The 12,862-nt window shown below is 33.7% G+C and overlaps 1 protein-coding gene and 1 long non-coding RNA gene across 2 annotated transcripts in view; one reads left to right on the top strand and one right to left on the bottom strand.

Moving 5' to 3' along the window:
• LOC140433174 (uncharacterized) overlaps positions 1-12,862 on the top strand; it is a 458,258-nt gene that overhangs the window by 72,603 nt on the left and 372,793 nt on the right. The window lies entirely within an intron of this gene.
• On the bottom strand, positions 6,041-7,960 carry LOC140433172 (uncharacterized). Its single transcript, XR_011949882.1, has 2 exons — positions 7,860-7,960; positions 6,041-7,483 (listed from the first exon to the last, which is right to left on the bottom strand). It is a non-coding gene; the product is annotated as an uncharacterized lncRNA (long non-coding RNA).

Raw genomic sequence — 12,862 nt, 5'->3', positions numbered from 1 at the left:
CTGTTAAAATCATTTATATTTTACGCCATCCAATAGATTTTTCATTGACATTTTCATATCAGCTGGAACAGAGAAATTGCTTTTATGTTTTGACAGTACTTATTTTCAGATTAATAAAAATTATTACAAACACATACTTTTGGTATAACAAACAACCAAGCAGTTGAGCATTTGTAACATTAAAAAGGATCATAAATTGTATCCAAATTATGTACTCCTCTTATTCGTATAATCCTTATTCAAAGTCCTTTCTACAGAAAACTATAGGCGGATGGATGATAATGCTACCTTAGCAATGCAATACTTGCTGGTTTATTTTTAAAAATTATTCTATATATATATTTAGGGATTCTACAGTATTCACTGTCTTCCCTCGCTCAACCGTTTCCATCTCTCTCTGTTGTTCCATTCTCCATCGTTTAGTCCTCTCTTACTCATGGCGTCGTCTACTTCGTTCCTCCAGGATTTTCGGGGTCGTCCTCTTTTCCTCCTTCCTATGGGACTCCATTCGGTTATTCTCTTTATCCATCTGCTGTCGCTAGTTCTTCTTACATGTCCATACCACTTTAGTCTTTTTTGTTCTATATATGTTAGTATGTCTGTTTCTATTGATGTTCTTTGCTTTATTTCGTCATTACTTCTCCTATTCATTCTTGTTACTCTGCAGCATCTTCGCAGGCATTCCATCTCTGTTGCTACTATCTTACTGCTGTTTTTCTTGTTTATGATCCAATTTTCAGCCCCATATGTCATAATACTTCGCACTAATGTTTTATAAATCTGCGTTTTTGTCTTCATATTTAGGTGTCTATCCCACCATACTGAGTTAAGTTGTCGGATTGCTGTTCTTGTTTGACCTAATCTTTGTGTAAACATTATTCTTTTCCGCAATAAAGTATCCCAAATTAAAATAATCTTTAGGAATCAAATTGGCTAACGAATAGGCTATTCAAAACTATCTAATCTACCAATCCATTGTCCGGGAAATGTCTGATCTAAATAGCGAGGGCAGGTACAATTTTATTTGTAAGTATTGTTTATCAAAATTATTGCTTGCTCAATTTCCTTCTATAAAAAATGGCACAAATAACTGAGTACTCACTATATCCGATCTTGTGGTCGTTGACCATATATTTAGTTTTTGTGTTGGTTGAGTATGGTTTCCACGTATCCAGTGTGGGTTTATCTCACTGCAATACCTTCCATTTTAAGGTATTAGAGTAAGGAAGGAAAATTAAATTGCAATATGATTTGAAAGCTTCAAAAGAAGTCAGTGGAATAGTTAGAATAATGTTTTGTTAAAGGTCTTTGGAAAGCCAAATGGATTATCAACATGCCCTGTATGTTTCTGAAGAGTCATGACTATAGCAACTATGAAAGAAAGAAGAAGGGCATAACAGTAGATTCTGAGATCATTGCAATGGAGCGTTCCTATACCGCAGAACGTAAAGGAAGCCAGAAGATTCGTAGCATTTGCAAATTATTACACACAACATATCAATGATTTTGCAAAAATAGCCGCTGAAAAGACTGCTGATGAAAAATGTTAAATTCAAATCATCGTTAACAAACCAACAAAACCTCTAGTGATAAAATTTGCAGATGTATTAGAGAAAAATAAGTTTGCATGATTTATGAGTATGCATCAGGGATTGATTTGAGAGCGAATTCGTTGAACAGTAATGATAAACCTGTAGAATATGCCAATAAAATACTGCAACTGCAACAAACAGAAATCAGTTATTCTACGATAGAAGAGGAATTGTTAGCTATAGTATGGAGGTTTTTCAAATAAAGACACTAACAGTTACAGAAAAAATTTGTTATTGTGACGAACCACCGACCATTGGATTACCTATTTGATATAAAAAAACTTCAAGCAGATTAACTAAATTTAGAGTGAAGTTGGTGAAATACAACTTAATATATGATAAGTTTAAGGAACTAAAAAGGTTACAGCAGATGCCCTGTCAAAAATAGAAATCACATCAGAAGAGCTCAACAAGCTCAATAAAGACACAGAAATAAGTATATTGTAATTGACGAGAGTACATACTATGAAACAGGAATTAGTAAGGATTGATCAACCGGATGATATTGAATTTTTAAAATTCCCGAAAGCGCAGCAGAAATGAAACTAATAGATACGGATGAGGACAAATTAATGAAAAAAGACTTTGCTAAAGGACATACAGAAAATAATTTATTCTATAACGAAGAGAAAGATATAGCCGATAAATGTATAAAATGAGATAGAAGCTAGGTACAAAGGGTACCTCCCGTTAAGGTAGGCAAAATGCCTTCACTCCCAGAATTAAAATTTTTTCGTTTCTTTCACTTTCTATGTATTTAAAAAATTGGGCTTAGTTGGGATAAGTTGAATGGCAAGGGGATTGGAACGGGGAAACTACAAAAATGAAACAAAGGGGTACTTACAGGAATCTCCTGGAACAAATGAACAAACAAAACAAACAGGGAGGACCTCTAGCAATTTAAAGTGGACGCCGCTTCGAGGTGCCAAATTATAACGATTACAACAACTAGTTGTAACTATTGAAATAATTATTAGAAATACAAAAATGGTTGAGAGACTTTTCTAAAATAAAAGACAAAATGGTTCAGAGAAATAAATTAAACATTTATTGTGTCTCACCATAAACAGTTACAAAAATACAGATGGCACAAAAAACACTATATTAATAGTTACAGAGATTTATACCAAAATAATAAAGAAGAAAAAACTTACATAATTATGTCCTATTCGTTTACAAATGTTGCTGGGCTATAAACTGTGGCAAATAAAAAATTATTACAAATAAAAAATTATCTTTTTAAATAATGAAATCAATTATTAAAAAAACAAAAATGTCTGTCGTTACTTTAAAATTAAAACACAAAAAGTTACCTTGAATTTTACTAAATTTCAGTCTGCATAATGTCTGGGGTCGGGAACTGGATCCATTAAAATTTCTAGGGGTAGAACTGGATGGGAAATCTCTGAACACGAACAAATTCATCTCCAAACTTCCAAAAAGCCTGAGATGACAACCAGGTAGAACCAAAACGAGGATGAACGATTCTTCCAAACCTCACTTAAACTGCAACTGAACTATTAAACTGATACACATTTTCCATGAAAAGGAACAAAATAAAAAACTTTCAAATTCGACGTAGAATTTGGACACAACGCTGAAGCACACCACTCTTGACCACGCCTCAGCGAGAGTGTCAAAATTATCAGCGATCTAAATGGATGTTTATTTGAAACGCAGAACATTTAAAAATTTTGATCAAAGAAAAATATCAAAGAATTTGCGTCCGTGATATAAATAAACTTTAAAATGGTTTACATTAACTTCGGCGACTTAAAAAGAACGAAAATCTATTTGGGTTTCAACTCGTACGATAGGAACAGAGAGACATGGAAAACATTCTTCGTTATTTTAATACATATAATATGAGGAAATTTCAATTTAATACATATACGAGGGGATTTCAAAATATATATCAAAGAAAATGCAAATGCTACAACATAAGTTATATCAGTTGTTACATACTTCACAAGATCGCGAGAAATATTGGCCTAGAAGAATCTGCAATAAAAACGCAAAATTTACAAAATACTTGTATTACTTTACAGTCATTAAACTCATTCTCTCTTTGGTTGTCTATTTGGCACGTCAATAATCATATTTAGAACAAAGTCAACTTCAAACACAACCGTTAGTTTCCCATTTTTTATTCCTTTGTACAACTCGTTTTTATCACCGTTAATCTTTGTACACTTAGTTATATCACTCTCCTTCGTCCATTGTGTTTGATGATCTTCATTGACACCTACACAATTTTCTTTAAGCCTTTGGATGCAAGTTATGTCGTAGATAGTCTGTTGAGGTTTTATTATTTTAAAGCACGCTTCGTGATTGGTAGATTTTACTCTTTCGATTGTTATATTATTTGCTAATTTTATTGATGAAATTCCTCCATTTTGTTTAAAACAGTAAATTTTATAATAATTGTCTTGATCGTAGAATGCCTTTACACATTGCGATGACACAACTGAAACAAAGATAAAATTACAAAAAATAGGAATAGTCCGATAACCTAACAATCTCGCCAATGGGTCAAGTAAAATGGACCCATATGTCATAATATGACATATGGCCCCATATGTCATAATACTTCGCACTAATGTTTTATAAATCTGCGTTTTTGTCTTCATATTTAGGTGTCTATCCCACCATACTGAGTTAAGTTGTCGGATTGCTGTTCTTGTTTGACCTAATCTTTGTGTAAACATTATTCTTTTCCGCAATAAAGTATCCCAAATTAAAATAATCTTTAGGAATCAAATTGGCTAACGAATAGGCTATTCAAAACTATCTAATCTACCAATCCATTGTCCGGGAAATGTCTGATCTAAATAGCGAGGGCAGGTACAATTTTATTTGTAAGTATTGTTTATCAAAATTATTGCTTGCTCAATTTCCTTCTATAAAAAATGGCACAAATAACTGAGTACTCACTATATCCGATCTTGTGGTCGTTGACCATATATTTAGTTTTTGTGTTGGTTGAGTATGGTTTCCACGTATCCAGTGTGGGTTTATCTCACTGCAATACCTTCCATTTTAAGGTATTAGAGTAAGGAAGGAAAATTAAATTGCAATATGATTTGAAAGCTTCAAAAGAAGTCAGTGGAATAGTTAGAATAATGTTTTGTTAAAGGTCTTTGGAAAGCCAAATGGATTATCAACATGCCCTGTATGTTTCTGAAGAGTCATGACTATAGCAACTATGAAAGAAAGAAGAAGGGCATAACAGTAGATTCTGAGATCATTGCAATGGAGCGTTCCTATACCGCAGAACGTAAAGGAAGCCAGAAGATTCGTAGCATTTGCAAATTATTACACACAACATATCAATGATTTTGCAAAAATAGCCGCTGAAAAGACTGCTGATGAAAAATGTTAAATTCAAATCATCGTTAACAAACCAACAAAACCTCTAGTGATAAAATTTGCAGATGTATTAGAGAAAAATAAGTTTGCATGATTTATGAGTATGCATCAGGGATTGATTTGAGAGCGAATTCGTTGAACAGTAATGATAAACCTGTAGAATATGCCAATAAAATACTGCAACTGCAACAAACAGAAATCAGTTATTCTACGATAGAAGAGGAATTGTTAGCTATAGTATGGAGGTTTTTCAAATAAAGACACTAACAGTTACAGAAAAAATTTGTTATTGTGACGAACCACCGACCATTGGATTACCTATTTGATATAAAAAAACTTCAAGCAGATTAACTAAATTTAGAGTGAAGTTGGTGAAATACAACTTAATATATGATAAGTTTAAGGAACTAAAAAGGTTACAGCAGATGCCCTGTCAAAAATAGAAATCACATCAGAAGAGCTCAACAAGCTCAATAAAGACACAGAAATAAGTATATTGTAATTGACGAGAGTACATACTATGAAACAGGAATTAGTAAGGATTGATCAACCGGATGATATTGAATTTTTAAAATTCCCGAAAGCGCAGCAGAAATGAAACTAATAGATACGGATGAGGACAAATTAATGAAAAAAGACTTTGCTAAAGGACATACAGAAAATAATTTATTCTATAACGAAGAGAAAGATATAGCCGATAAATGTATAAAATGAGATAGAAGCTAGGTACAAAGGGTACCTCCCGTTAAGGTAGGCAAAATGCCTTCACTCCCAGAATTAAAATTTTTTCGTTTCTTTCACTTTCTATGTATTTAAAAAATTGGGCTTAGTTGGGATAAGTTGAATGGCAAGGGGATTGGAACGGGGAAACTACAAAAATGAAACAAAGGGGTACTTACAGGAATCTCCTGGAACAAATGAACAAACAAAACAAACAGGGAGGACCTCTAGCAATTTAAAGTGGACGCCGCTTCGAGGTGCCAAATTATAACGATTACAACAACTAGTTGTAACTATTGAAATAATTATTAGAAATACAAAAATGGTTGAGAGACTTTTCTAAAATAAAAGACAAAATGGTTCAGAGAAATAAATTAAACATTTATTGTGTCTCACCATAAACAGTTACAAAAATACAGATGGCACAAAAAACACTATATTAATAGTTACAGAGATTTATACCAAAATAATAAAGAAGAAAAAACTTACATAATTATGTCCTATTCGTTTACAAATGTTGCTGGGCTATAAACTGTGGCAAATAAAAAATTATTACAAATAAAAAATTATCTTTTTAAATAATGAAATCAATTATTAAAAAAACAAAAATGTCTGTCGTTACTTTAAAATTAAAACACAAAAAGTTACCTTGAATTTTACTAAATTTCAGTCTGCATAATGTCTGGGGTCGGGAACTGGATCCATTAAAATTTCTAGGGGTAGAACTGGATGGGAAATCTCTGAACACGAACAAATTCATCTCCAAACTTCCAAAAAGCCTGAGATGACAACCAGGTAGAACCAAAACGAGGATGAACGATTCTTCCAAACCTCACTTAAACTGCAACTGAACTATTAAACTGATACACATTTTCCATGAAAAGGAACAAAATAAAAAACTTTCAAATTCGACGTAGAATTTGGACACAACGCTGAAGCACACCACTCTTGACCACGCCTCAGCGAGAGTGTCAAAATTATCAGCGATCTAAATGGATGTTTATTTGAAACGCAGAACATTTAAAAATTTTGATCAAAGAAAAATATCAAAGAATTTGCGTCCGTGATATAAATAAACTTTAAAATGGTTTACATTAACTTCGGCGACTTAAAAAGAACGAAAATCTATTTGGGTTTCAACTCGTACGATAGGAACAGAGAGACATGGAAAACATTCTTCGTTATTTTAATACATATAATATGAGGAAATTTCAATTTAATACATATACGAGGGGATTTCAAAATATATATCAAAGAAAATGCAAATGCTACAACATAAGTTATATCAGTTGTTACATACTTCACAAGATCGCGAGAAATATTGGCCTAGAAGAATCTGCAATAAAAACGCAAAATTTACAAAATACTTGTATTACTTTACAGTCATTAAACTCATTCTCTCTTTGGTTGTCTATTTGGCACGTCAATAATCATATTTAGAACAAAGTCAACTTCAAACACAACCGTTAGTTTCCCATTTTTTATTCCTTTGTACAACTCGTTTTTATCACCGTTAATCTTTGTACACTTAGTTATATCACTCTCCTTCGTCCATTGTGTTTGATGATCTTCATTGACACCTACACAATTTTCTTTAAGCCTTTGGATGCAAGTTATGTCGTAGATAGTCTGTTGAGGTTTTATTATTTTAAAGCACGCTTCGTGATTGGTAGATTTTACTCTTTCGATTGTTATATTATTTGCTAATTTTATTGATGAAATTCCTCCATTTTGTTTAAAACAGTAAATTTTATAATAATTGTCTTGATCGTAGAATGCCTTTACACATTGCGATGACACAACTGAAACAAAGATAAAATTACAAAAAATAGGAATAGTCCGATAACCGAACAATCTCGCCAATGGGTCAAGTAAAATGGACCAATGAGTTAAAACCATTTTCGTAAATTTTTTTTTTTTAATTTATATGCTTATTTTCATGGTTTTTTTTGTATAATAAAATAATTTTTTTCATAAAATTGTTATGCTTTTTAAGCGCTTATTTGCGTTTATTATGCTTTTTTTTTAATTCAAAACTACAAAACATTTAATGCCGGCCTAACACTTCACATATGAAAATTAAAAGTTTTTCTCCTAATTTTGAAACAATCAAGAAACTGAACAATTTTCTTTCGACTAGGGATTTATCTAAACAAACTACGCTAGGTATTTATTTACCTGATGTAACTGTAAATATTAAAATTAAAACTACAAACTGGTACACCTGTATAGGCCGCATCACTGTCATATTTACATTTGTGAATGTTTCTTTTAAAAATATATTTAATTCTAATAAATAAATAATCTAACTCTAGGTCAAAGTGTATCAATAATGTCACAGATCAGCATTAAATATACGTTTTAATATTTCTATTGTGTAATATAAAGTGCCGAAAAAGGTCGATAAACAAAACGTTTATTTTTTTATTTACAATTAGGGCGCATTAACCTTTTTTTTTTTTGGACTGAGGTGGAAAGGTTCTAAACCGACTAGGGAAAATGTCCCTAGTACTGTTGGATTCGATCCGGAAAGGAGCACATGCTAGGACATAGCATCCAAAGTATGGATTATATGCGCCACATGCACCCCTGACCAGTCGCCTACCAACTAAAACCACCCCTTCTTCGGACAAGGCAGCCCCGGACGAGTTCAATCGGTGAACGAAACATTGAGATGCCTTGTGCAGTCTGAAAATTTGGGAGAAAATTGTAAAAAGGGTTCTTACCTAAAAACGATAAGAACCACTTAAAATGATATGCAGAGACGGTATTGTGGGGAAATAAAATATGGGTTCATAAAAAGTGCAGGTGTGTTCAGCCTGACAAGGAAGGAATGTGAATTAAAAGAGGCATGAGGTCGTGAAAACTACGTACGTAATATAATTACAGATCTGGCTGTAAAGGTGCCGTCTATTCCGTCGTGCAGCCGAGCTGTAAAGAACTCATGACAGCGTATTATGTAATTTGTTACCTCAACCACCCTGTTCTTGTCTCGCTCTTTCTAGCGTCTCCTTTTTCTTTATAATTTGCGTAATTATGTCGACAGTAACATCGTAGGATTCTTTGTTTTGCGTCGCTTTCTGTATCAGATTGTTGGGCGTTATCGCTCCTAGCCTTGATATTAGATTATTCCGTTCTCTTTGGAAAGTAGTGCAAGCAAAAATGCAGTGTTCTGCGTCGTCTATGACACCACAATCTATACACAAATCATTTGTTGTCTTCTTTAGTCTATACGTGTACGACCTAAAGGAGCCATGGCCGGTGAGAAATTGTGTAAAAAAATAATTTAACCTTCTGAACCTACATTTAGACCAAGTTACCACATCAGGGATTAACATTTTGGTCCATTGTGCCTTCTCCGTTTGTGCCTTTCATTCATTTTGCCATATTTGGAGCATATGTGATCTTACTTCGGATTTTATTTCCGGTAAATGACCGTTTTCTCTGTTATATAAAGTGTCTCTTTCTTTAGCTAGGAGGTGAATGGGAAGCGTACCTGTTATGACCTGTAGGGCAATCGTAGAAGTAGTCCGGTATGCGCTTGCTACCTTTAGTAGAGGCTTCCTTTGTGCCTTTGCAAGCAGTTCTTTATACTTAGCCATTCTCAGGGCTTCGTACCATACGGGAGCGCCGTATAAGAGGGTAGAAAGCATAATCTGAAGGTAAATTCTTCTTTTGAGGGCACTTGGACCGCCGATATTTGGCATAATTTTTATTAATGCCGCGGTTCTCTCTTCTGCTCTTTGGACTACTTTCACCAGGTGCTTTGTAAATCTTAGACCTGTGTCTAGTTGGATGCCCAGATATTTAGCACAGTACGTAGGCTCTATACTTGTACTATCTACTACAAAGGCCAGGTTTGGGCGGGATCTAGGGCCTTTCAAGATCAGAATTTCTGTTTTTTCTGTTGCCAACTCTAGATCTTGTTTCACCATCCATCTTTAACGGGCGCAATAACCTACGTGGTTATAGCGCCGCTCGGTATTACAATTTTTTTTTACATTTTTAGATACTTAATATATACTGATTTTGACATACATAGATTTTTACATACATAAATCTGAGTTAAACTAAGTACATTGGTTAATAGAAGTATTGACTATTACACATTTATTTGTACACGAACTGATGTTTATATTTGGTTGTATATTCCTATTGATTTTAGAAAACTTAAAACTGACGAATAAACACAGTTTTCTTTAAGACACTCGCGTAGCGTTGTCGGTAGCTTACACTTTTTCCTCTCATTTAAATATGCAGGGCACTCGATTAAGCAATGTTGGACACTTACCGCACATTGGATGAACACTTCCAGTAATATGGTATTCATGTGTTAAGCGTGTATGTCCTAATCTCAGCCTGTTTATTATATTTTGGTCTTTCCTGTTGCTACACTTATTCTTCCATCTTGTAACTGTTGTTTTTATGTCTCGTAGTTTTTGTTGAGATTGATTCCATTCTTGAAGCCACCAATTCTTTCAATGTCGAGTAAATCCAGTGATGAAAATCTTTCTTATAGGTAGGTTCTATCAAGTCTTCGTTGTTAACTGAAGATTTGGCGGCAGCATCTACTCTTTTATTACCGTGACGGAATCCACATAAATTTTACAATCACATTCTTTTGCTGAAGTTGGTACAAATGGTTCTTTATCAATCGCAACAATGGATGAGTGGGGTAAATGGTGCCTAAGCTACTCATGGAACTTAAGGAATCTGTCATTATTAGGCACCTATCTAAGTTGGTGTTCAGTGCATATTCTAATGCTTTGTAGATTGCGAATAGTTTTCCTGTATACTGTGCTAAAATTTAAGATTTCGTATAGTCGTTGTCTATGAGGGCACATCCCACTCATTTTTCTAATTTGGAGGCATCTGTATAAATATCTGAGAACAACTGGAGTTGACAAACAAGACTTACGAATTATCTCAGAAATATACTGGCACCAAACAACAACAATTGAAATAGAGCACACAACATCCGAAGATATACAAATCCGACGAGAAGTGAGACAGGGTTGCGTCTTATCACCGCTACTGTTTAATTTATATTCGGAGTCTATATTCAGAGAAGCATTAGACGAGGTCCAAGGCGGATTTAAGATTTAACGGAATCACCATAGACATCAGATATGCTGATGATACCGTCTTAATAGCAAGCAACGCACAAGAACTACAAAATATAATAAATGCGGTAGTTCACCACAGCAAAATGTTCGGTTTACATCTAAAGGTTTCCAAAACTAAAACTTAAGTATTTTCAAAGACATTAATAAACATACATGTGTATGCCAAGGGTCAAATAATAGAACAGGTAAATTCCATAAAATATTTGGGAACAAATATCAATAGTCAGTGTAATCCAAAAAAAGAAATTCTATCAAGAATCGAACAAGCAAGGAAAGCATTCATAAGCATGAAAATATATTTACAAGATCAGACCTTAGTCTACAGCTTAGAATCCGAATGATCAGATGTTACGTTTTTTCTGTCTTACTGTATGGCTGTGAAAGTTGGACGATGGACTCTGAAATAAAAAAAAAGAATAGATTCCTTTGAAATGTATATATACAGACGAATGCTGAGAATTCCATGGGTATAAAGAGATGAGGTACTTCGTCGCATATGTAAACAAAAAAAATTACTAAGAATAATCAAAGAGGAAAATGCAATACTTGGGTCATGTGTAGAGAGGCGAAAGATAGGAATTACGTACTTCAAGTTATACTGGAAGGAAAAGTACAGGGCAAAATATCAGTAGGAAGACGTAAAACTCGTGGCTGAAAGACCTGAGGAGATGGTTCGACCGTTCATCCGCAGAAATCTTTTGCGCAGCAGTTTCCAAAACTACAATTGGCATTTGGATCGCCAACCATGAAAAGAAGAGTATAAATATGTTGGTAATTCAGGTACTCACCGATCTTACTGTAAAATTGTTTAACCATAGAGGAAGCATTAAGTTGAATACTAGTCTTTGTTAAACTCAAATCTAGGAAGGGTTTTCTGACCTTCCAAGGAGAAGTGGTTAAAAGGGTGGTTTGGTATATTTTAGGGAAGACAATGTAATGTGGTGCTACCGCTGTATACTAAAAATAAGTTGGGTGGATAAAATTACAAATGAAGAGGTAATACGCAGAATAAATAAGGATCCAGAAGTTATACTGAATATAAAAAAGAGAAAACTTGAATACTTAGGCCACCTGATGAGAGGACAAAAGTAGACATTCCTACAAAATATAATGCAAGGAAAAATCCAAGGATGCAGAAATCCAGGCCGTAGAAGAATGTCCTGGATGAGAAATTTAAGAGAGTGGTTTGGCTGTACCACTAACGAATTATTCAAAACAGCAGTAAATAAAATTAGAATCGCCCTAATGATATACAATCTCCGATAGGAGAGGCACTCAAAGAAGAAGAAGGGAAGACAATATTATTACTGGTCATGTATCTCTTCTTTCATAAAAAGGGGGTTTAGATCTTCTGTTGTTAAAATATAATGTGTGGAAACAAGAAGCAAAGACATTGTTTTTGGCGGGATTTTCACTATTTGCTGAAACGTTTACAGCATATGCTAGGCTAAGATATTGTCTTCTTAATTCCAGAGGCATTTCTCCTACTAAACATAGTAGTAGGTGTGGTACAAAAAGTTCCTAAGGCTATTCTTACAGCAGCATTTTGGATTGTTTGCAATTCTTTTAAAATTGATTGACTGGTAGACCCATACATCTTTGAACCGTAATCGACTTACGATCAGATAAAGCTTTTATATACTGTCAATAGGATATTGGATGATCACATCCCCAATTTTTAGTAGATAGGACTTCATTCTGTTCAAATATTGTTGATAAGATGTTTTAAGATAATAAATATGTTGCCTAAAATTTAAAAGTTTTTGTCAAAATTAATTTCAAAGAATTTGATACAATCAACATATTCTATGTTCGTATTAAATTAAAGATTGTAAGTTCTGGACTACTAACATTCCGTTTTATGGTGAAATGGATACATTTACTTTGGTTGAAACAAAATTTCATTCCCGATTCCATTGACCAGTTTTTTAATGCAGAAATAGTATCTTGTAAGGTTTATTTAATTAGTTCTATGTTTGTTCCTTTACAATAAATTAATATGAAATCATCTGCGTACAGCCTACTCTTTACTGGTGGAGTATCATTTTCCATAAT

This window comes from Diabrotica undecimpunctata, chromosome 2, assembly GCF_040954645.1.
Source record: "Diabrotica undecimpunctata isolate CICGRU chromosome 2, icDiaUnde3, whole genome shotgun sequence".
NCBI classification, from domain to species: domain Eukaryota; kingdom Metazoa; phylum Arthropoda; class Insecta; order Coleoptera; family Chrysomelidae; genus Diabrotica; species Diabrotica undecimpunctata.
This window is presented reverse-complemented; position numbering and strand designations above follow the sequence as displayed.